The sequence below is a fragment of the Pristis pectinata genome, chromosome 22 (assembly GCF_009764475.1).
Source record: "Pristis pectinata isolate sPriPec2 chromosome 22, sPriPec2.1.pri, whole genome shotgun sequence".
Classification (NCBI taxonomy): Eukaryota; Metazoa; Chordata; class Chondrichthyes; order Rhinopristiformes; family Pristidae; genus Pristis; species Pristis pectinata.
In genome coordinates, this window is record NC_067426.1 from 18,038,168 (window position 1) to 18,061,557 (window position 23,390).

Here is a 23,390-nt window from a genome sequence, read left to right on the forward strand (position 1 = left end):
GTGTGACGGTGGAGACCAAGGTTATCCAGGTGACATGGTGCAGTCTGGCTATTGATGAATGAGGGCAGTTAGAGAAAGAAAACAGAAGGTGAAAGGGACAGATAGTAATTCTACTGGAAAGAGGAGCAAAGCTTCTCAACCCCCTGATTATCTTAGCAGTTCCCTAGTGCACTGTTTCACCTCCACCCTTCTCACAACACTTTCTCCTTCCATGGCAGGAGATGCCACCCCTGTCTTTTCACATCTTCCCTTCCCACTACCTAGGGATCTAAACAGTCCACCCTAAGTAGCGATTCACGAGTGCAGATGAAGGGTCTGTACCTGAAACATCAACTGTTCACTTTCCTCACCAGATGCTGCTTGATCCTCTTGAGTACCTCCAGCATTTTTTTTGTTGCTAGTGATTCATTGGACTTCTTCCAATTTAATATACTGTATTTGGTAATCACAATGTGATCTCTTCGGCAGTGGAGAAACCAAATGCAGACTGGATGACTGTTTTGTAGAACGTCTCAGTTTTAAGTCCAGAAGGGCTGGTTGCTTTAATTCTCCATCTCACCCCCACTCCAACAGCTATGTCTTGGTCTCCTATGTTGTTTCAATGAAGCCCAATGTAAGCTTAAGGAAATGTTTCTCATTTTCTGTAAAAGGCACATTGCAGCCCTCAGAACTCAATATTTGATTCAACAATTTCAGATAAAGAGCCATTCCTATTTGTGTCATAACTGGCCAGTTTTTATGTAATATTAAATTAGTTTTCCTCTCTTGATGCTGCCTGATATGCTGCAAATTTCCAGATTTGCTTCTGACTTCTGGCAATTGCTGTGTTTGGCATCTCACGGTTATATCATGCTCTTTTGATTTCTTCTCCTGATCCTCACACATCTATTACTATACAGCACCAACAGCATTGTGTTAACCCAGGCAAACTTTGTCTCTACCCAATCACAGACCTTCCATTTGTTCTCTTTACCCCTCCCCTCTCTGCGACTTAAAACACACTCATTTCTTCACTTTTCCAGTATTGATGAGAACTTGACTTGAAGCATTTACAGTTTCTTTTTCCACCGATGTTGCCTGACCTGCTGGATATTTCCAGCACTTTCAGTTTTTATTTAAGCATTTAGATTAGCAGCCTCCTCAGCCATGATGTGAAAGGCTCAGTTTTTCTGCAGCCCTGTGTAATGGTTTTAAAAGCCGCATACGGAATTTCCACTTGACAGCCTGGAGAAGCCTCTATCACTTAGATGAAAATGAAAAGTAATGCAGATACTAGAAAACTTAAATAAAATCAGTAAATGCTGAAAACAATCAGCAAATCAAGCAGTATCTGTGGAAAGAGAAACAGAGTTAATGTTTTAGATCTGAGAACCTTTGTCAGAAAACTTGGAGGTTTTTCATTTTATTGTCTTTGTGGAGACCTGCATTTTTTTGCAGTTTACGGTCGGAGATGAATATCTGAACAGGACATATGATGAAGTATAGATATGAGATGGATCTCTGGTTTTTTCTCTAGACTTCAACCTAGGAAGATGCTTGGCTTTAATTTAGATAATCTGACTAGCCATTGAATAAAATAATTATTTTTTATGGATCATATTTTGGTTATACCTCACTATAAAAGTGAATCTTGTTTGATATCTTTGATTGTTAACGCTATCTGCACTCTGGATTGATGAATTCATCATTGGCCCCAGTATTAAAAGAAAGCATGGAATAAGATTCTAGTTGTTGGATAGCTTCCTACCAGAATATTCTAATTTATATCCAGATTGAGAGATGTGAATTTATATTGTTAAGTTCTGCCCTGATATTTGGAGGTATAAGCTTCTTTATAAAACATCATATCAAAGATAGCTTTGTACCAAGTCCACAGTTTTGTAAAACAATCCATTAGAAGTGATGATCTCTTTTTGAAGATAAGTTACCAGGAGAGTCTTAAAAGAACTGAAATTAGGTAGAATGAACTGTATACCATCTTCCTCTATGTGGAAGAACAATATAATAAAAAATCAAAATGATCAGATTACAAAATATGGACACCTTGGTCAGCATGGATGAGTTGGGCTGAAGGGCTTGTTTCCGAGCTGTATTACTCTCCGACTCTAATATGAAAAATGGGTAGTTATTATTAAATAACTAGTTACAGAAAAACAATTTACAAGATTGTAGGAAAGAATGAACCTGGTACTAATAGGGTAGGTCTTTTAAATGACAGACACCAAATGGCTTCTTTCTGTGCTGTATCATTCTTTCCTTCATGTTTCAACTTCCTTTCCTGGTGCATGTTAAACCATTACTGGTAGGTGGTGCTTAATTACCTAGAAAGTAATTGAAGAAATCTATGTTACCCATTAGTGTCTCTTCATACTCACCTTCCTGATATTCAACTGCGTGTTTTTGATTCTAGAAGACCAAGTAATTTCCCAGAAACAAGCTCTAATTTTCATTGTCTAAGTGGAAGCAAATCCCACTAAGGGAACAAAATTAATCCCATTAAACCAATCTTCTGCAGAATTCCCTAGTGGCAACTTTGGCTACTTTCACATACATCTCACAGACAATAAGGCCCTGATAAAGTAGTGTCCTGGGTAGGAGTTGCTGATGGATTCTCTGACAGCTTTTAAAGCTATCACTCACATACTTAAAACCTATTCAAGAGATCAGGTTGACAAATATTGATAAATGATTTCCCGGCATTATATTGAATGGCATACTAGTGTATTGCTACAGCTGACTTATCTATTTAATGCATACATTTCTCTTTGTTTAAAATTCAGAGTTCAAGGGCATAATGTCTTTCTATATAATCAAACATTTGTGCTGGTTCTGTAATTCTCATATGACCTTTCCAATTTCCCATGGAAAACTGCACCGAGTAATGATTCACAAAACAGATATTGCACAAGCATAATTGGAAGGTAGAGGAAACAGAATTGTTTTTTTTGGATACTTTGTTTTAACCATTTATTGTGTCTCACTTAATCTGTCAATGCTTATTAGTAAATAATAACACTAAGACCTTTATGATTATTTGAATCTTTAAATTGATTAATATGATCTGACATAGACTGATGAAAATGAAATGAAAGGGAAAATGAAATAATAGATAATCAGTAAAGGATGAATATAAAATAATTCATTATTAACAATTTGGATGTGAATGTAGAAGGTAAGTAGGCAGATAATACGAAAATTGATGGTGATAGTGAGGAGGGTAGTCTGAGGCAAGAGTACAAAATTGATAAATTGATAAGATGGTCAGTGCAATGGCAGATGGAGTTTCATCCTGATAAGTGCGAAGTGATATATTTCGGAAGGATAATTAAGAATAGGGTTACACAATGAATGGTAGAGTCCTAGAGAGTTTTGCAAAACAGAGGCACCTTGATAAGTTAATAAGTTGGTTTAGAAGACATACAGGATACTTGCCTTCAATAGCCAGGGCCTCTAATATGAGAGAGGGAAGGTTATGGTACAACTTTATAAAACATTGATTAAGCCTGAGCTGAATATTGTGTGCATTTCTGGTTGCCACACTAGGGAAGAATGTGATTACACTTGAGAACGTGCAGAGGAGATTCACCAAGAGATTGCCTTGGATGGAGTGTTTCAGTTATGAGGAGAGACTGGATGGGCTGGGTTTTTATTTTCCTTGGAGCGAAGGAGGCGGGGGAGGGGGAAAGACACCTGAATGAAGTCTACAGAATTATATGGGGCATAGATGGGGAAGACAGCAAGAAACTTTTTCACAAGGCAAAGGTGTATCAAACTAGAGGACATGGGTTTAAGCTAAAAGGTAGGAGGTTTAGAGGAGATCTGAAATCTAGAATGTACTGCCTGAAGGACTATTGAAATCAGAGACTCTTACCACATTTAAGAAGTATCTAGATGACCATTTGAATCACTGAGGTATGGAAGATTATAGGCCATGTACTGGAAAACTGGGATTGGTATAGATGGGTACTCGATGGTCAGCATAGACACAGTGGGCAAGAAGGCCGGTTTCTGTGCTGAATGATTGTTTTACTCTTTGGAGCTGTAAATAATGACGTTCCGAACTGGTCTTTAAGTAACTGATATAAATTTGTTGTGCTATAAAGATAGGTTGTATTGAGAATGATTTAGAAAGGTTAAACACATTTTTATGTCTGCTTGATACTAACCATAAGTTACATAAGGAGAAGTGTAAGTTTGAAAGAACTAGGGCATGGAAGGAGAAATGCAGTCATTGAATATGTGATTGGAAATGATGTGCTGTGATGTTTTCCTCCAGAGGTCTAGATTGTAGGGGAATAATGTGGATGGGCTGAAGGGGATTTGTTTTATGGAATTTCTTATTTTCTTAGCTATTTCTTGTGGAATTAGGCCTGGACAAATGGATGAAGAAAATAATTTTGCATTGGTGTTGAATGATCAAAATAAACCGAAAAATTACCAGTAAAAAATAGTTTTGTTAGTATATTTGACACAACATTTTGCTTTAGTTGTGAAGCAAGTGTTCTTATTGTTCTGTGAGGAAAGCTAATAGAAATTGATAATAAACAACAAAAAGGAAAGTTATGTGCATATTCCAAACTAGGATTCAATCCCAACAGATTTAATTTTATAATAGATGCACCAAAAAAGTTATCCAAAAAAAGATGGCATAGCCTCAAATAGTTGACACCTCCAAAGCAACCCAGAAACTATAGTGGGATACGGATGTATCATATCTTAAACTTTAGAGGTACCAAATATTCTATCACCTATTTTGAAGTAGTGAATGAGTAGGATACTTACATAAGACCACATAAGAGCATCGTTTGAAGCAGTAATAAATGTAGAAATTATTTGTGGATATGTGTACTGAAGGCATGGGATAAATTCTTTTAGTGAGGTTTGGCCATGTGGGTGTCCATTACAACAAAATGATTTTTCACCCATTACTACTTTAATTCTGAGTTCAAGTCTAAACAAAGAATCATGATTAGATATTTTAAATACAGACATAATAGTTGCAAGGTGTACTAATTATGTTAGTTTTGTGAACTTAACTGGCAGTTCATTTGGGGATGATTTTCAAAGTAGTAATTTAAGTTTTTTTTGTATATCACACTTTTGGGGACAAACATAATTAACATGCACCAGCTCAAACTCTCAGAACTCATTTACTTCGACCTTTTCTGTCTAATTTCAGAGAGAGCTAGAGGCACATTGTCCTGGCGAACTCCAATCCCATCCTCCAATGGTTCTGATTGACTTCTGCCATACCTTACAACTGATCTGATTGGTTACTGCTGAAAATTCCTGATCATAAGTGAGTGACACTGAATTTATGAAGTACTAATATTCTGTACTGTGGGGTAGTAATAATGGAGTGTTAAATGCACAACATATTGAAGTACTTGGAAGCATTTTTTGTCAGAAATACAACATATTTACACCATCATATTGTATGTTTAATGGATGACACCAATAATGAACTTTATTCCAAGTAAGGTTAAAACCTGATCCATTCGCATTTACTGAACATTGAGAGGTGTTCCACAGGCACTGTTCATTCTTCAACTCTCATTTTATTTGAATGGATTGTGATTTCATATTTTACTTGGCTGATGTTCTGTTGATCAAATCACACTTTGTTGCCACAGGACAGTATAATACTCAAGTTTCTTAACACTGATATCATTCTTTAAAATGATCAGACACATACATAATCAGGTTAAAAAGGCAGATTAAGTAACTGTAATTGAATTCTACACCAATAATGATACTTAGCTGTGAATTTATCTTATTACATTTCTGCTTTAAGCAGCCCAGTGGAAATAAATTATTTTCCTAGCTTATGCTTGAGTTGATTAAATAATCCTGATGAATTTTTTCAGTTTTTTTTCTATATATATTGAATTTACCTGCCTTCAGTGGATTGGAGCCATGAAGTTTTGCACCCAATTCTTGAAATTATTCTTATCCAGCTTTTTTTCCCATATGTCTTCTTTTTGCACATTTGTTTTTGGTTAAGTCTTTGCTTAAAAACTTTGGTCTTGATATGTGAAATTGAAAGTTAAGTAATATTGGTAGGAGTTTCAAAGGGGTATCCAGGCTTATTCAGGACATACTTGCCCTTCGTCCACATTCTACTTTTCACTGTTGCATCCAAGAGATAACATGGAATTGAAAGTATTTTAGTTCCTATGACTGGTGGTGAATTATGGAGTGGCATGAGATAGTTTATTGGCTGTTTGTTCTTCAAGATTATAACATGATTTGAAGAACAAACATCCAATAAAACAAGTCATTAACAATTTAGAATAAATTGCTACTGTGTATTCATGAAATTGTCTGTGGTTATTAAATGCATTACCAGGTAGCCTACGTGAAGCATACAGGAGGGCAAAGATAATTGTTACTTATATAGTGGTTGATGCTGCTCCCTGTATTTTTCTTGGTGTTGTTGCACAATGAACATCACTATTGTGATTGTAGGTAGACTGATTCCACGCTGCAATTGGGGAAAAGTTCTTTAGTCACTGGGAGGTGACAGTTGAGGAGGATACTTTCAATGTTTTTCGCTGTGCAGAATCTGAGAGTTCTCTCAGTTGTTATTGCAACCAGATTTGTCACCTTCCTTGAAGATAGTCACAATAAGAATATCTCTGATAACAGCCTATTACTCTCACAAATACTGATTGAACACCTTTTGGTTTTCCATCTTTATATTTTTTGTTTCAGTTTAATGATATTTGAAGTATTTTGTTTATTTGAGTAGTTTTGATATTCTATCAACTATTTTAGTGAATTATGGAATGGCATGAGATAGTTTATTGACTGTTCTTCTTTACCATGATTAATACTTAAGACAAGTCATTAACAATATGCAATAAATTGCTACTGTGTATTTGTGGAATTATCTGTGGTTACTAAATTAATAATCCAATCATTATTGGCATGGTGAGCTTTATTAGGACTAGGACTAGAAAATTTCTAGGTATTGGACAGTTTAACAGGTAATCTTTTGTTAACACCATGCAAACATGCTCCACCGTTGATTTTAATTTTACTTATCAATCAAGTCTTCGTGTAAATGGGATCAATGGAAGTCTTAGAATGAGGAAAATGTGCTAAGTGAAAGTGAAATATTATTGAAAATAATCACATGAAGCAGTTCATTTTGGTGGCAGCAATTTCTTGAAAAGCAATAGGATATCAGTTACAAAAAGAATCATGTGTTTTCCAGTATTTTTCTATAGGTGGTGATGGTAGCCAGTGGAAACTGAGAACCATTAACTTACATCAGTAAGATTCTCCATTTCGGAACCTGATAAGCACTGCAGCCTGCAAACACTCATTTACTTTAAAGATTATTCAGGCTAATGACCTCTTTGGAAGCTCAGGTAACCTCCTGAGAGCTCTGTTTACAAATCCACCCACTCTTCAATATTTTTATAGCATCACTGATTTTTGTCAAACAGTCAGTTCAGTGGGAAACCTGATTCCTGGATTTAGATCTTAAAATGAACCTGAAAGCACTTGTTTTCAAATATTGAATGGCTTGATGGGTGACAGTAAAGTTACTTTTTGGAGGATGATTCCAATTTTTAAGGATGATTCCAATTTAGATAAAACCATTGTATTAGAATAGAACTGTGTCTTGTTAATAAATTTGTTGCAGATTTTTTGTGTAACTTCTCCAGTTTACAGAGAAACCCAAACTTCACCTATCTCTTTGTTGATTGTCATAAGGATGTAGGAAATTACATAACCAGAAGGTAACACTGAGCAGCATTATCTCATGCTTTTTCTTTATCACTATTTGAACGGAGGTGTTAAGCTGTTTATTTTTAACAAGTTGAAACATCTCTAAAATACTTTATGAAGGAATTTGACAGTAACAGATTAAATAAATTCAGGATTATTATATTATTTCAAAATGCAAATCGTAATTTTTGTTAGTACCAATGTTGAGACTTTACAGAGTTTGATTTGGTGTTTAGGACCTAATCCTAGTTCATTATATATTGGCTTTGTATCTGTGCTATATTTTCCTTGCTTGAGGAATATTTGATGCCTTTGGTGACTACAAACAAAGGAAAATATCCTCCCTTTTATTCTGTACCATGGAGGAGATTGCAGGACCTAGTGTAAGGATGCAGCCAAGAAGCGGATTTGCCTTTCTTTAAAATTATTTTGTTTTGGTTCAATATTTTAAACTATTTATGTCTGTTTAGATATTCCAGTTAATTTGATTTTTCTATTTATTTTTATTTATTTTGCTTCACTCTTAGAGTTTTTAATGTCCCTGGGATTGAGTGAGTGAGACCTGGTATGTAGGCAACAGAAGGATTTCAAGGTTTCAGAAACACTCATTCAAATGAGCTTGGATTGACGTGAGTGAGTTATCCCACTGGTGCCTCTGCCGTAGCTGCTGCCTTCTCTCTCTGCTATTGTCTCCACCGCACCCGCTACTGTCTCTGCTTCACCCACTGCCACTGCTATTGCTGCCAACCCTATTTTTGTTTTACTGTGGCTGAATCACAAATAGATGGGGCTTTTTGCTTTATTAATGCTTATCAATTAGAGTGATGTGTTGCTGATTGACTTTGAGAGGGATGGTGGGGCTATAATGGGGAGAGTACGAGGTGAGGGTCATCTTCATGGAGTCAACTCGAAGTGCCAAGCTTCTGGGGAGCTGGATTTGGTGAGGAGCAGATGACTTTTTTAATATATCCATTCAAAGGATATGCCAGCATTTGATTGCCTTTCCCCAATTGCCCTTGAGAAGGTGGTGGTGAGCTGTCTTCTTGAACTGAGGCCTTCCTGACTTGAGCTGCATTAGATGGCTTGGTCCGGCTTGTTGCTGGAGGGAAATGCCTGCCAGTACTCAGGACTTCAGGCAAGACTTACCGGAGTCATTCAGTATCTTACTTGGACTGGATCTTCCTGCCCAAGTAGGGAGAGGTGTAACCTTTACCACAACTGAAAGCAGCTGCATAGGACATTTGCTTTTACTTAAAGCAGGCAACAGAGGTCAGTTTTATAGTCCTCTTTCTACTTGGTGACTTAAAGAATGTTTATGTGGGTTTCCCTCCAGCTGGAAAAGGCAGATCCAAAATCAGGGGATAGAGGGCGCAGAGTTTGTTAAGAGTGTCCAGGAAGGATTCCTGATACAATATGTGGACAGGCCTACTAAAGGAGAGGCTGTACTAGACCAGGTACTAGGCAATGAGCCTGATCAGGTTTCAGATCTCTCAGTGGAAGAGCATTTTGAAGACAGTGACCATAACTCCTTGACATTTACTATAGCCTTGGAGAGGGATAGGAGCAGACGATATGGGAAAGTATTTAATTGGGGGAGGGGGCATTATGATTCTATTAGGCCAGAACTTGGAAGTGTAAATTGGGAAGAACAGATATTCTTGGGGAAGTGTACAACGGAAATATGGAGGTTGTTTGGGGAGTACTTACATGGTGTTCTGGATAGGTTTGTCCCATTGAGGCAGGGTAAGGATGGTAGAATGAAGGAACCATGGTTGGCAAGAGATGTAGAATATCTTGTCAAGAGAAAGAAAGAAGCTTACCTAAGGTTTAGAAAGCAAGGATCAGACAGTCACAAGGTAGCCAGGAGGGAGCTTAAGAATGGACTTAGGAGAGCTGGAAGTGGGTATGAGAAGACCTTGGCGAGTAGGATTAAGGAAAACCCCAAGGCGTTCTACATGTATGTGAAGAATAGGAGGATGACTGGAGTGAGGGTAGGACTGATCAGGGATAAAAAGGAAACACGTGCCTGGAGTCGGAAGAGGTAGGGGAGGTCCTTAATGAATACTTGGCTTCAGTATTCACCAGTGAGAGAGACCTTGAAGTTTGTGAGGATGGTGTACGACAGGCTGATACGCTAGGGCATGTCAACGTGAGGAAAGAGGATGTACTGGAACTTTTGAAAAACATTAGGATAGATAAGTCACCAGGGCCAGTCGGGATATATCCAATGTTATTATGGGAAGTGAGGGAAGAGTGCTGTGCCTTTGGCGATGACCTTTGTGTCCTCACTGGCCACAGGAGTAGTGCCAGATGATTGGAGGGTGGCAAATGTTGTTCCTTTGTTCAAAAAAGGGAGTAGGGATAACCCTGGGAATTACAGGCCAGTGAATCTTACTTAAGTGGTGGGCAAATTACTGGTGAAGATTCTTAGAGACAGGATTTATGGGCATTTGGAGAAGCATAGGCTGATTAGGAACAGTCAGCATAGTTTTGTGAGGAACAGGTCGTACTTCACAAGCCTGATTGAATTCTTTGAGGATGTGACAAAGCACATTGATGAAGGTAGAGCAGTAGATATAGTGTACGTGGATTTTAATAAGGTGTTTGATAAAGTTCCTCATGGAAGGCTCATTCAGAAAGTCAAAAGGCATGGGATCCAGAGAAGCTTGGCTGTGTGGATTCAGGATTGGCTTGCCCATAGAAGACAGAGGGTGGTTGTAGATGGAGCATATTCTGCCTGGAGGTCGGTGACCAATGGTGTTCCACGAGGATCTGTTCTGGGACCCTTGCTATTAGTGATTTTTATAAATGACTTGGATGAGGATGTGGAAGGGTGGGTTAGTAAGCTTGCTGATGACACAAAGGTTGGCGGGGCTGTGGATAGTGTAGAAGGTTGCTGTAGGTTACAACAGGACATTGATAGGATGCAGAGCAGGGCTGAAAAGTGGCGGATGGATTTGTGTGAAGTGAATCACTTTGGAAGATCGAATTTGAAGGCAGAATACAAGGTTAATGGCAGGACTCTTAGCAGTGTGGAGGAACAGAGGGATCTTGGGGTCCACGTCCATAGATCCTTCAAGGTTGGCATGCAGGTTGATCGGGTCGTTAAGAGGGCATATGTGTTGGCCTTCATTAGTCGGGATATTGAGTTCAAGAGCCACGAGGTAATGTTGCACCTCTGGTTAGACCACACTTGGAGTATTGTGTTCAGTTCTGGTCACCTCATTATAGGAAGGATGTGGAAGCTTTAGAGAGGGTGCAGAGGAGATTTACCAGGATGCTGCCTGGATTGGACAGCATGTCTAATGAGGACAGGTTGAGCGAGCTGGGACTTTTCTCTTTGGAGCAAAGGAGGATGAGAGGTGACTTGATAGAGATGTACAAGATGATAAGAGGCATAGATTGATTGGACACTCAGACTTTTTCCTGGGCAAATGAGGGGGCATAATTTTAAGGTGATGGGGGGTTGTCAGAGGTAAGTTTTTTACACAGAGAGTGGTGGGTGCGTGGAATGCACTGCTGGCAGAGGTGATGGAGGCAGATACATTAGGGACATTTAAGAGACTCTTAGGTAGGCACATGAATGATAGAAAAATGGAGGGCTATGTGGGAGGGAAGGGTTAGATAGATCTTAGAGCAGGATAACATGTCAGCGCAACATCTTGGGCCAAAGGGCCTGTACTGTGCTGTAATTTCTATATCCTCCAGAAGTAACATTGGTTGGACAGTGAATGTAGCTTCCTCAACATTCCACTTAAAGGTATTGATGTAGGAAGTATCAAAATTCACTCTCTGCCCTGCCATGCTCAGCACATAGATAGCTTTAAGGTAGAGGACATGCCACATTCACTAGCTTTTTCAGCTGAGGTAGTTTATTTGAAACACTAGAGGGGCAGAAAATAAATGAGTTGAGAAAAAGAGTTATCAAAAAGTGATTGAACTGATCATGGTGTAGCCATTCTTCTGAAAATGGAAAAAAATAACATGAGCTTCAGTACAGCTGCTTCACATCTGGTGCTGTCACCTAAACAGTGAGGTTTATAAATCCGTTCTGTGCTCTTAATTACCATTCCTGTAATTTCCACTCTGAGTGCACAGTTATTCATGGCCTTCCAAAGTAAATACACTTTGCTAAAAGCTAAGAGTCTTTAGGAACAAACTCTCCTCTTTCCTCTACCTGTTTTTGATCTGCAGAAATTCTAAATGTCATTTGAAACATGCAGACCTGTTTTTTAAAATAGCAAAGTCCATCTGTGTGGGCTTTTCAGTGGAATGCTTTGGCACATTCGGAATTAATTTTAATGCCCATTTCTTTCTCCTTATCCTTGCACAATTAAAACACACAAAGAGAAATTGATGAATTGAAAGTTAGTGTCTAAGCTCTCTTTACTGTCTTTATTTTCTCCTCTAATTTTCATGAAGACGTAGTTCAAATTGTTATTAATGCATATGCAGTAATGATAACATTGGTGCCACTTCACGTATGGAACTGGTGAGATGAAATAAACTCTTGCAACTTGATACACAGATGCACAGCATTCCTGTACCATGAGACTTTCCATTTTGTTCTTTTGCCTCTTGGTACCAGCTAAGTATGTTTTTCTGAAGTTCATCAGAAAATGTTGAAAAATGTTAAAGTTAAATTGGTGCCATAATCTACCATAGTAGATGTTTTACTTGGTATAACACAGACCTGTATCATTAAAGTGTGTTGTAGTTAAGAAAAAAAGTAGCATTATTGGATTATACCCTTTCATTGCTAATGCAGGCACAATCCCCCAAGTATTATTCCAGTATCCACCCAGTATTGGTTCCACTTTGTCAATAATTAAAATCTTTTAATGCTTGTCAAAAAACTGTGATAAAGGCATGGTTGCCTTATCAAATAGTCCGGAAGATGAAGGAAGCATTTTAAAGCTGTCATGTCAATTTTCTGAATTAACTCGTACAAGCAAAGGATGGCACTCAGGCAGGTCGTAAAATCCATTCCTGGTTTTGTGCTGAATTAGCTACCCTTTTGCCAGACTGGTGGTCAAGGTGCCATTTAAAGGTTCAGTGCATTGGCAGAAAATCAGCCTGGCATTTTTTCCTGGTTGTTATCCAAAGCCCATTTCACAAAGTTTGCATATGGAGACATCAGGTGAGGCAGCATCAGACTTGGCTGTGGTCCATCCCCACCCATACATTCCAAAGTCCCAAAATCTCAGGATCCTGTACTTGCACTTTCTCTGAATATCTTTCTTACTAACTATAAAATTTACTAAACTATTAAACAAAATTAAAGAATAGATCAATACAAACCAAAGCTCAAGTTTACAAGATAGAAAATTTTAGATAACAAATGTAATTAGGAGCTCCTTGTTTTTGATTGATTGGGCGGAGCATTTCCTTGCTGACAGCTCTGGAATGGGGAGTACCTGTAATTCAAAGCATACTCTTTGTTATTTCAGCTGGGCTTCACCTGGACACAAGTGTGTTAGAAGCTAACCCGGCATTTGCTTTTAGGTTTTGACCACACTGTAGTGCTTCTAAATTCCGAGTGAGGATTATACTAGCATTCCTGGCAATGTATAAAAATCCACAGTGACCACATTCTGCCTTGTTTGTTATTTCACTGAACAAAATAGTGTATTGGGTTCAAGCATGTTCTGGAATATCTTTCTGTTTCAAAAGATCCTGTTGGTAAAGCAGGGAAAAGAAACAGCAATGAGTTTTTAAAGTATTTCATGTTGTATCCACTTAAGGAATACTTAAACAGTGTCTTTAATATGACAACACCCATTACCAGCTAATTGCAGCTAAACCAAGAATTCTGCATTTGCTGAAATTGACAATATAGACACAAATTGTGTTAATTCCTGTAAGTGAAAATTTTGCCTATTGGAGAATATACAAAGCATAGAGCCAGCATAATAGGGCAATTAAAAAAAAATCAAAATTAGCCTTAGAAATATTCCTTGCGATATTTAGAGAGAGGCTTGGTGGGTCAAATCATGTCAGCTGCTTGTATTCAACCATTGCCACGTAAATCATGAATTTACGTGGACCTACTGTGAGTCTGTGACATGCTAATTGACAGCCGTGAGTGCATTACTTTGGGAATCCACCTGACTATTCCAACATTGGTCAGGCTTGGGAATGGAGTCCTTATTTATTTCAATAGGGATTCCTGGCCTAGAGGTTAGAGAGAAAAAGTAAGTCATTTGCTTTTTACATTTATTTAATGTTTTTAAATAGCTTATTGGTGTTTTAATGCTTTTTTTAACATTTAATTTTAATCTTTTACATTATGTACTGTAATTTTAATTTTTTTTTAGAATATCTGAATGTCAGAGACATTTAAAAGCTGTAAGCCAAGCTTTACAGATTTTGATAGCAAACAATGCTCTGCGCCAGGCTTTGCTTCCTGTTAAAGTCTGCCTTTCCAGGGATGAGCCTCAGCACTAAGCGAGTTGAGGCCTGCTCACTGCTAAACTCTTGCCATGCTTCACCTGGGCACAGAAGAACCAGTAAGACCCGGCCTCTGTATCTAACCAAGGTAAGTTGTGAGCAGGTGGGACAGTGGGCAGCATATCCAGTCAACTGGCTGAATCTAGCAAGATTTGGTCTATTAATACACCTCAAAAGCCAAATTCATCATAAAAATATGCATTGTATATCACTTGAATTAAGTAACTGAAAATTACTGTATAACCACGTATAAGTGGGACACAATAATCAATTTCTCAGTAAACAGAAAGCAAATAATTTGTAAAATATTTAAACCAAAGTAAAAGATTGTGGAAACTTGATTTGCACTGAGCATGACTAGAACTAAAGTTCTGCGCTTTTTGTGCTGATTTGTTTGATTTTGGATCTTTGTAGTGGAAAAATAAACACTCAATGTAATAAAGTCATGAAATCATCAATCACAGAAACTGGCCCTTCAGCTCAGCAAATCCACACTGACCATCAAGCACCCATTTACACTAATCCTATACTAATCCTATTTTACTATTCTTCCCACATTCTCATCAACTCCCCCAGATTCTATCACTCACCTACACACTAGGGGCAATTTACAGTGGCCTGTTAATCTACTAATGTAAATTCCTGCCCAATTTTGCTTTAGATACTGATGACCGATCTCTGGAGACTGGCTAATTGCTTTTAAAATGTCTTACTTTGAATGAAATGGTATCTTTTGGAGAGGCAATGGCCTAGAAATTTCACTGTCCACCACTATGTAATTGAATTTTATCAAAAATCTGACTGCTGGATGCAATAAAATTTTGACTTTTCACTTTAAAAAGCAATCCATTAATTATGAAAATTTCAGGACATTTGAGGGGCATAACGAAGTGATAAGTGACTCCAAGTTCTGCCTTTCTCAGTGTTTGCTGGACTCCAGTGCTTCTGCTCAAAAGATCCTTGGGATAATGTGCTGTGTGGAAGCAGCTGCCCAAAATGTTATTCATAATATGGAAAATCCATAGAAAATCATTCCATGCCTTATGGCTATCATTGACGATATAATGTGCAAAGTATATCTTCTTCTTAGCCAATCCCTTGGCATGGAGGATGGCTTTGTTCCATTCTAGTTCTGTGGATTCTGAGGTAGCTGATAAGACCAATGTAGGGCAGGTGGTGGAGGATGTGTATGATGGGGTAATGGCTGGGTACGTTGGGAGATGGTGCTTTCCTTTTTCTGTGTGCTCCTGATGAACGAAGTTGAGGTTCTTAATGCCATCCTGAATGCTTCTTCTCCAGTGGATTTGGAGGATTTTGCAGACAGTGCTGGTAGTCTCGCTCCAGTGTTTGGGTACATGTTGCAGATGGTATATGACTCAGATGGCAGTGGTATCACTGCTGCCTGGAAGATCATGAACTTATGTGTTGTGTTGACATCTTGATCTTCAGACACCAGATTTCATCATTATTAGTACCTGTGAAGAGACTCTTTGCTTTTCTACCAGAAGGTACCAAGACTGGATTGATAGAATGATTTGGATATTAAGAAAATACACTAGGTATTCTTGGATTGGCCACACCACCATGCCTCAAGGGAAATAAAACTGCATTACAGGCAGTGGAAGGCTGAAGTTCAAGAGAAAACTAGATGATGGGTGAAATAATGTAGGAGGTCCAGCAACTTGTAAATAACCCCGATTCTTCAGTGCTTTCGAGAGCACCTTCAACCTAAACACCCAAGGTCCAATCTCTCTATTGCACAGCAAGCTATCTGGTTCAGCTCTGCAATCACTTCTGACCAACAAGAAAAAAAGTCACTTGCCAGCTGAAAAACAAGAAGACCAAGGGAGCAGGTGATATCCTCACTGAATTTCTAAAATGTGGCAGAAAGCAAATTCAATTACTAATTCAGAATCTCATTTCCCATGTCTGGGAAAAGGACAACATGCCAAGGAAGCTCAGGGATGCTGTCATTGTGACCAACTTCAATAAAGGAGAGAAATCTGATTTGCATTAACCACGGAGGGGTCTCCCAGTTGTCTGCCACAGGAACAGTCATTGTCAGTGTCCTTCTCAACTGCCTCCTCCAAGTCACTGATGAGCTGCCTCCCAAATTACAAAATGGTTTACATCCATTTAGTGGCACCATGGACATTATTTTCTTTCTGCGTCAACTGCAAGAGAAATGCAGGAAGTAGCAACAGCCGCTATGCTTGGCCTTTTTTGACAACACAAAAGCCTTTGACCCCATCATTCTCAAATTTGGTTCCCTGCAGAAACTTGACTCCATCTTACGTCTGCTACATGATGGCATGCAAGCTGTGATCTTAACTGGTGGGATACAGAATGTTCCTGAAGTTTAGGCTCCGCTTTCTGGCCCTCCCTTTTCTGGTTCATCTGGCAGGTCAAACTTGCCTTCAGCCCCCTCCCCTTGCTCCTTGTGCTGGAGGACCAGATCAGCATCCATAATAAGCAGCAATAAAGTGTTACTGCATCATCAGCCTTTCCAAGGTCACAGCATGTCATCAACCTGTAATCTCCAGGCTTGTTGAATGCAATCAATCTTCCTCCAGGTCAGTCCCCAACAAACCTGCTGTTAACTGATGACTCCTTTAAAAGTGCAGGTGCACATGCTTGTTCCTGCTATTAAGGTATTCTTTCATGTGTGTGTTAACTGAGAGTTAATTACATATAGATTCAGGATTACATATCCTTTATTCAGTTTTGCAAGGGAACCACTGATTGGCTATGCCATGTGAATTGAGGTCACCTATGGCAACTACAGGTGTTCTTTGTGATCCGGTATCCACACGCGTAAAAGCAGCCGGTTAAAAGTATGAGTGCTATGAGGCTGTGATCGTGATTCATGATTAATTTTACACAGGAAGTCAATTGTGTTGTGCATAAGAAAAATGTGCTGCACATTTAAATTTCTCTGCCTAGGTGTTAGCAGTTCAGTACTTAATCTTATTTGGGAATTGCAATAGCAGAAATTAAATGTCTTGCAACCTTTGCAGAAGCTAGTTAATTGTCATTTAACATTTAGGTTAACATTTAACACGTTAATGTAGTATAAAATTCTCTGACTTGAAAAGAAAAATTGAATTGAAAGCAAGAATTGCTGAGAGTGCACAATAGGCCCAATGACATCTGACAGAAAAGGTATAATAGTCAGCCAAAGATGATGCTTCATCAGTTTTGGTGAACTATATTGACCCAAACCATAATATGATTTTTCTCTTTTCAGTTGTTGAAAGATCTGCTGAGACTTCCAGCGTGTTCTAAAGATATACAAAATACTTTTTGGAAAAATTGTCACTTTTCCTCTTCAGTTTTGCTCTCAATTTCCTTAATAAAGCATTGCATGTAGAGCAGTTATTCATGCTTTTCAATGCTTAGCATATGTCAGTGACCACAGTCTTCCCTTTGAATCTGAAGATTATGCTATTAAGTCATACTCCAAAATATGAATATAGAATCTTTGCTGACACTTTGTGTATTAATAAGTAGCTACTGCATTGCATCTGTGCTGTTTTTTAGAGGAAATGCCAGCTGGGCATTTAAGAACTCATAGACCTATTTGAAGAAAACAGAGGAATTTCCCTTTTTTCTGGGAAATATTAATCACAAATCCAAAAATTCCATCTCGTTCTTGAGGGCAAATTACCACCCTGCTTGCTTATAGTGACATCAACATTTACAGGTAATTAATTTGGAAGAAAGTGCTTTATGGTATTCTGAGGACAGGAGGGGCATTACGTAAATAGAATATAAATTCAGAATATGAAGATTCTTCCTGACTGATCTACATGATCCTTCTGAAAACAAAAACAATTTCCCAAATGGATTAAAGTTAAAAAAATGGACAATCTAAATAGCAAGCTATAGGAAAATATGTTATTCTTAACTGGGCCAGTGACAGGAGGTGGGAGTGGGAGGATGGACATGGCCTAGAAGTGGAAGTGGCTGGCCAGACATTAAGGGCCTGATTGGTGTGTAATGACAGTGGGGCAGTGTTGTCAGTGGCTATCAGGATATCAAGGGCCTGTGTGGGCCAGGGTGGTAGTGGCTGACTGGAGACTGGAGCCTTGGTAGGTCACTTGAACCAGGGATTTGAGGAGTTGGGGTGATGAAGGACTTGAGGATATTGGGGTGATCAGGGGTTGGGAGATTAGGGAGTTGAGACCTGGGCCAATCTGCAGTGATAAAGCCATTGAATTGTCTGTATCCTTCTTAGTCCAGTTGATACACTAGTTATCTTTCCAGAATATCAATCTCCAGTGATCACGTTCAATGGGCATGTTAGGACAAAGTCATTGTATTGTACAGTGACTTAACTGTAGGTTTCAATTCCAGTAAAGAACATTGAGGAAGACATTCTTTCATGTTTCTTTGGACTCAAAGGAAGAGATTCATACATTTTAATGAAACTTGATCATAAATTTTGAAAGCGGAAGGGAAGTCACTAAAGAGATCACTAACTGAAGAAAGTTCTTATATTTTTATACATCATTCACCATTCCCTATTGAATCTCTCCAACTTTATGAAATGCAGCAACAAACAATTTGCTGGAGGAACTCAGCAGGTCGAGCAGCATCTGTGGAAGGAAAAGAATTGTTGACATTTTGGGTCTGAACCCTGCATCAGGACTGTATGAAATGTATACACATTCAATGACCATGCAACAGTTCTTGTCCAGGTTACTCTGACAGCACCTTCCAAATCTGTGATCTCTATGACCTAAGAAAGACAAGGACAGCAGATGCATGGGAACACCACCATCTACAGGCTCCCATCCTAGTTGCACATCATTATGACTTAGAAATATATCACCATTCCTTCATCTTCACTGGATCTAAATTCTGGAACTCCCTCCCCAACAGCATATGGCAATATCTATGGTTCAAGAAAGCAGCCCATTGCTACCTTCCAAAGAGCAATTAGGAGTGGGTAATAAATGTTGACCATGTCAACAGTGTCCAGATCCCAAAATGTGGATGTCAATAGCAGTAGATCGTACCACAATATTCAGGTATGGGTCAATAAGTGGTAACTAACAGTCATGCCACACTAGTGCGAGTCATTGACCATCTCCAATGAAAAAGAGTCTAGCCATCTATCCTTGAGGTACAATGGCATTGCAATTGCTATGTTCCCTATCATTAGCATTTTAGTGGTCATCGTTGACCAGAAACTCAATTGGACCATGCACCTATATACTGTGGGTACTACAACTGATCAGAGCCTACATATTCTGTGGCAAGTAACTTACCTACAGACAACTCAAAACTTTTTCACAATCTATAAGGCAGAAATTATGAAATATTCTCCACTTGCCTGGATAAATTCAGCTCCAACCTCTCTCAAGAAGCTCAACACCATCAAGAACAAAGCAACCTGTTTGATTGGCAACCCATCCATCACCCTAAATGTTTATTCCCTCCAGCACCAATGCATTGTTGACTTTGTGTTTACTATCTACATAAAGTACAACTGTTGTTCAACTTGCTATTCAAATAGCACCTCCCACACTCCATGACTTTCATCACATGAAGAGCAAAAGCATCAGATGCATGGGAATACCACCACCTGCAAGTTACCCTCCGAGTCACACCCCACCCTGACTTAGAAATATAGTATTGGTCCTTCAAAGCCACTGGACCTAAATTCGAGCACTCCCTATCCAAAAGTATGGGAGTACCTTCACCAGAATCAATGCAGCAGTTCAAAAAGAGGGATCACCATCACCTTCTCAGAGGCAATTAGGGATGGGAAATAAATGCTGGCTTTGCCAGTTATGCCTACATCCTGAAAGATGAATAAATATGGAAAACAATCACATACTCATTTCCTGATTATATTTGTGTTGAAGAGCACGGCCACTGAATATGAAAACGTTACTTTTCTCCAGAAGGAGTGGTAAAATTACCAGATTTGATGCTAGACCTTGTACTTTCAGATTCTAGAGCTGAAGGTTAAGTGTGGAGTAATGCACAGGTTGAAGGGGGGATCCAAAGAAAACAAATTAGTGTAATCGCTCAGGTCTGGCATCAAATGAAAATGGGATCCAGTTTAATGTGGTTAGTTGGATCCAAAACTGACTTGGTGATGGGAGGCAGAAGGTGATGGTAGAGAGTTGTTTTGTGATTGGAAACCTGTGTCCAGCAGTTCACTGCAGGGATTGAGGCTGAGACATTTGTTGTTTGTTATGTAGATTAACAATCTGGTTGTAAATGTTGGAGGTATGATTGTAAATTCGCAGATAAAATGGAAATTGGTGATAGTGAAGAGGATAATCTTGAGCCACAGAATGATATCAATGAGTTGGTAAAATGAGCAGAGGAATGGCAGATTTAATCCTGAAAATTGTGAGGTGCTTTTTGGGAGGACTAATAAGACCAGGACATACACAATGAATAGCAGAACCCTAGGAAGTACTGAGGAACAGAGGGAACTTGGTGCACATGTCCAACGACTCCTGAAGGCAGCAGCAGAAGTATATAAGGCGGTTAAGAAGGCAAGTAGGATTCTTATTTTCATTAGTCACTGCATAGAATATAAGAGCAGGGAGTTTATGGTACAACTTTATAAATCATTGGAGACAGCAGATTTCTGGAGCACACTGCCTGAGGGGGTGGAAGAGGCAGGTACTTACACAAAACTTAAGAGGCATTGCCATAGCAGAGAATAATACAGGCCGAGTGCTGGAGAATGCGATTAGTATAGAGAGGTCAGCACATACAATGTGGACCAAGGGGCCTGTTTCGGTGCTGTAGACTCTAAGTGCATTCTGCAACTAGTCAAGGAAAAGAAACAGTTATAAACAAAGCCCACATCTGTAAATAACATCACTTAGTTGGAATAAATAATTCAAATTGTGTTTACTTCCACCGCACTTTAACTATTTCTTGGCCCTGTCTATCTGTGATATCCTCACATGGTGATTTGGGCAATTAAGTCAAATTCCAGATCAGATGAATGTGGTCAAGTTTTCTCTTCTGTAAAGCTACTATGTGGTTTAACAGTTTCAGTCCATTTCCTTCTGGGCATGAAGTTAAAAAATAAAACTTTTAACAATTGGCAGGACAAAGGATGGTTAGTAGTGTGAGGAATGAAACAAGTTTTACTCTGCTTTAGTATCAGACTGAGGCTGGGATTGGTGCATTAGGTAAAGGAAGATTTCCTCTTTTTCACTAACACTGGCATCAGAAATGTGAAGTACTCCATTCCCCGGCATTAACTTCCATCATCTTGATAAGAAAATAAAAACATGCTGTAAAAGTTTCTTTTAAGACAAATGACCTCAGGTACTTTTAATAGATTTCATTATAATTGTTTCCTGTTTTGACTTAAGTTTTGGCGGCAGTTTGAAGAGGCTGCAGGATTTATTGCTGAGCAGCAGAGGGCATCACCATCTCAGTTTTTAAGTACAATCTTTGCAGTGGAACATTTACATCAGCTGCTGATTCCAAATATATTAAATCACTTCAAGATCACTCAGGACATATGGAATTTCTGAACAACATGCATAATATTGACCCTAGAATAAAATAATTCCAGATGATAAATTTGTTTCAATTGTTAATTTTTAATGTTCTTTTATTTGCAAAATATTTTAATGATAACAAATCATTTATGCTTTAATTTATTTCTTCTGGGGGAAGGAGTTTTTGCAGTAGCTGTACAGGGCTATATTAATTAACACTATCTTTTATGTTATTTGTATATTTCATAACCAAGCAATATGACATGTTAATCTTCAAATGTCACAGCAGGACACTATAGAATGCCAGCAATGAATATATCTTAAAAGATCTTACTGTAAGTAAAATGTCTTTAAATGCTGTGGAATTTACTTGGTACAGCATCTGGAACCATAGAGTAAATCCACTGCTACAGTACTCCATGCAGGAACTATGCAGGAGGAAACTGGGACTGAATTAGGGTATATCACTGCAGCACTAATTGTGTGACCTACATTATCCTTGAGACTGGGCTGATGACTTTAGCTTAGGTGTAACAAAATAGTTTGATGGAGCTATTGGCTCAGTGCAAAATATCATTTATTAGAAAAACACAGAAGCATTTCCTTTAAGTCTAATATTTTGGTACCTCTTTGCTTGGGAATGTTTCCCAGTGCAACTGATTAAATTAGATGTGATTGGAAGAGGACTGATACAACTTTCTTGTAAACTTAAAAAGATCTTTTGATAAAAAAATTGCTACATTTCAACACGTATGAAGAGATATGATCTCCACTTGTGAACAGGAATTATTTTTTGTATATAATCTGTATGCCATTGCTATTGTGGCTGATGTTAACCATTGACCTACTTCCATTTCTTGGGACATCTTTCTGTATCATTAACTTCTGTCTTGGAAGCTTACCGTTAGCAGGGAGTATGGACAAAGAGATATCCTACTGTTTCAAACATAGATTTTTCTAATGGCAATTGAAGTGTAGAAATTTACAAGGACAGTTGTTGCAGCCCCAAGAAGCTCTGATTTTCTGAAAAAACAATTAAGATCCTATTTGAATCAAATATCCAAAAGAAACAAATTTCTTTTTGGTTACTGTACAGAAGTTCTGCAAAGAATGTGAGGCCAGAGTTTGCCGCTATTTTGAATTGCCACACTATTTGGTAGTGATTATCTTCCAGCTAAATTTCTAAATTCAACTGAAATTTCTCCCCTTTTCTGATCTGTTTGTTGAGCTGGGCCTTCCATACGTTTACCCTCTTAGAACAGAAGGGCCGGAGGATCCTTAAAGGAGCAGGACATTTGAAAGTAGGAGGTCTGGCTCAAGATGAGGGTTTGAGTCGTCTGCCTCACTTTATGTACTCCTCTGGTACTGAGGTCATGAATCAGAGCACCATTCTGCATTGCTTGGAAGGTGCACTAAGATGGCATCTTATTAACAACCTCTCTCAGAAAGCTCCCATTGTGAATTTGAATCCTTGCCACCTCACTGCTTTTGATACTTTTGTTGGTGGATAGTTGAATTGTTGGAACTGTTGTCACTGGTCCTTAAATTTCATAGCATTACTTTCATTTGAAGATTGTGACATTTATCATCTCTTTTGCTGCTGCCGCCTCCATTGGTCTTAGACTGTGTGTGCTTGCTGTTTGTCAGTGCCTTGCTTTTTTTCCCCTCAAGTTTGGAGAAATTTAACATCTGGCAGATTCTCATCTGCTAACT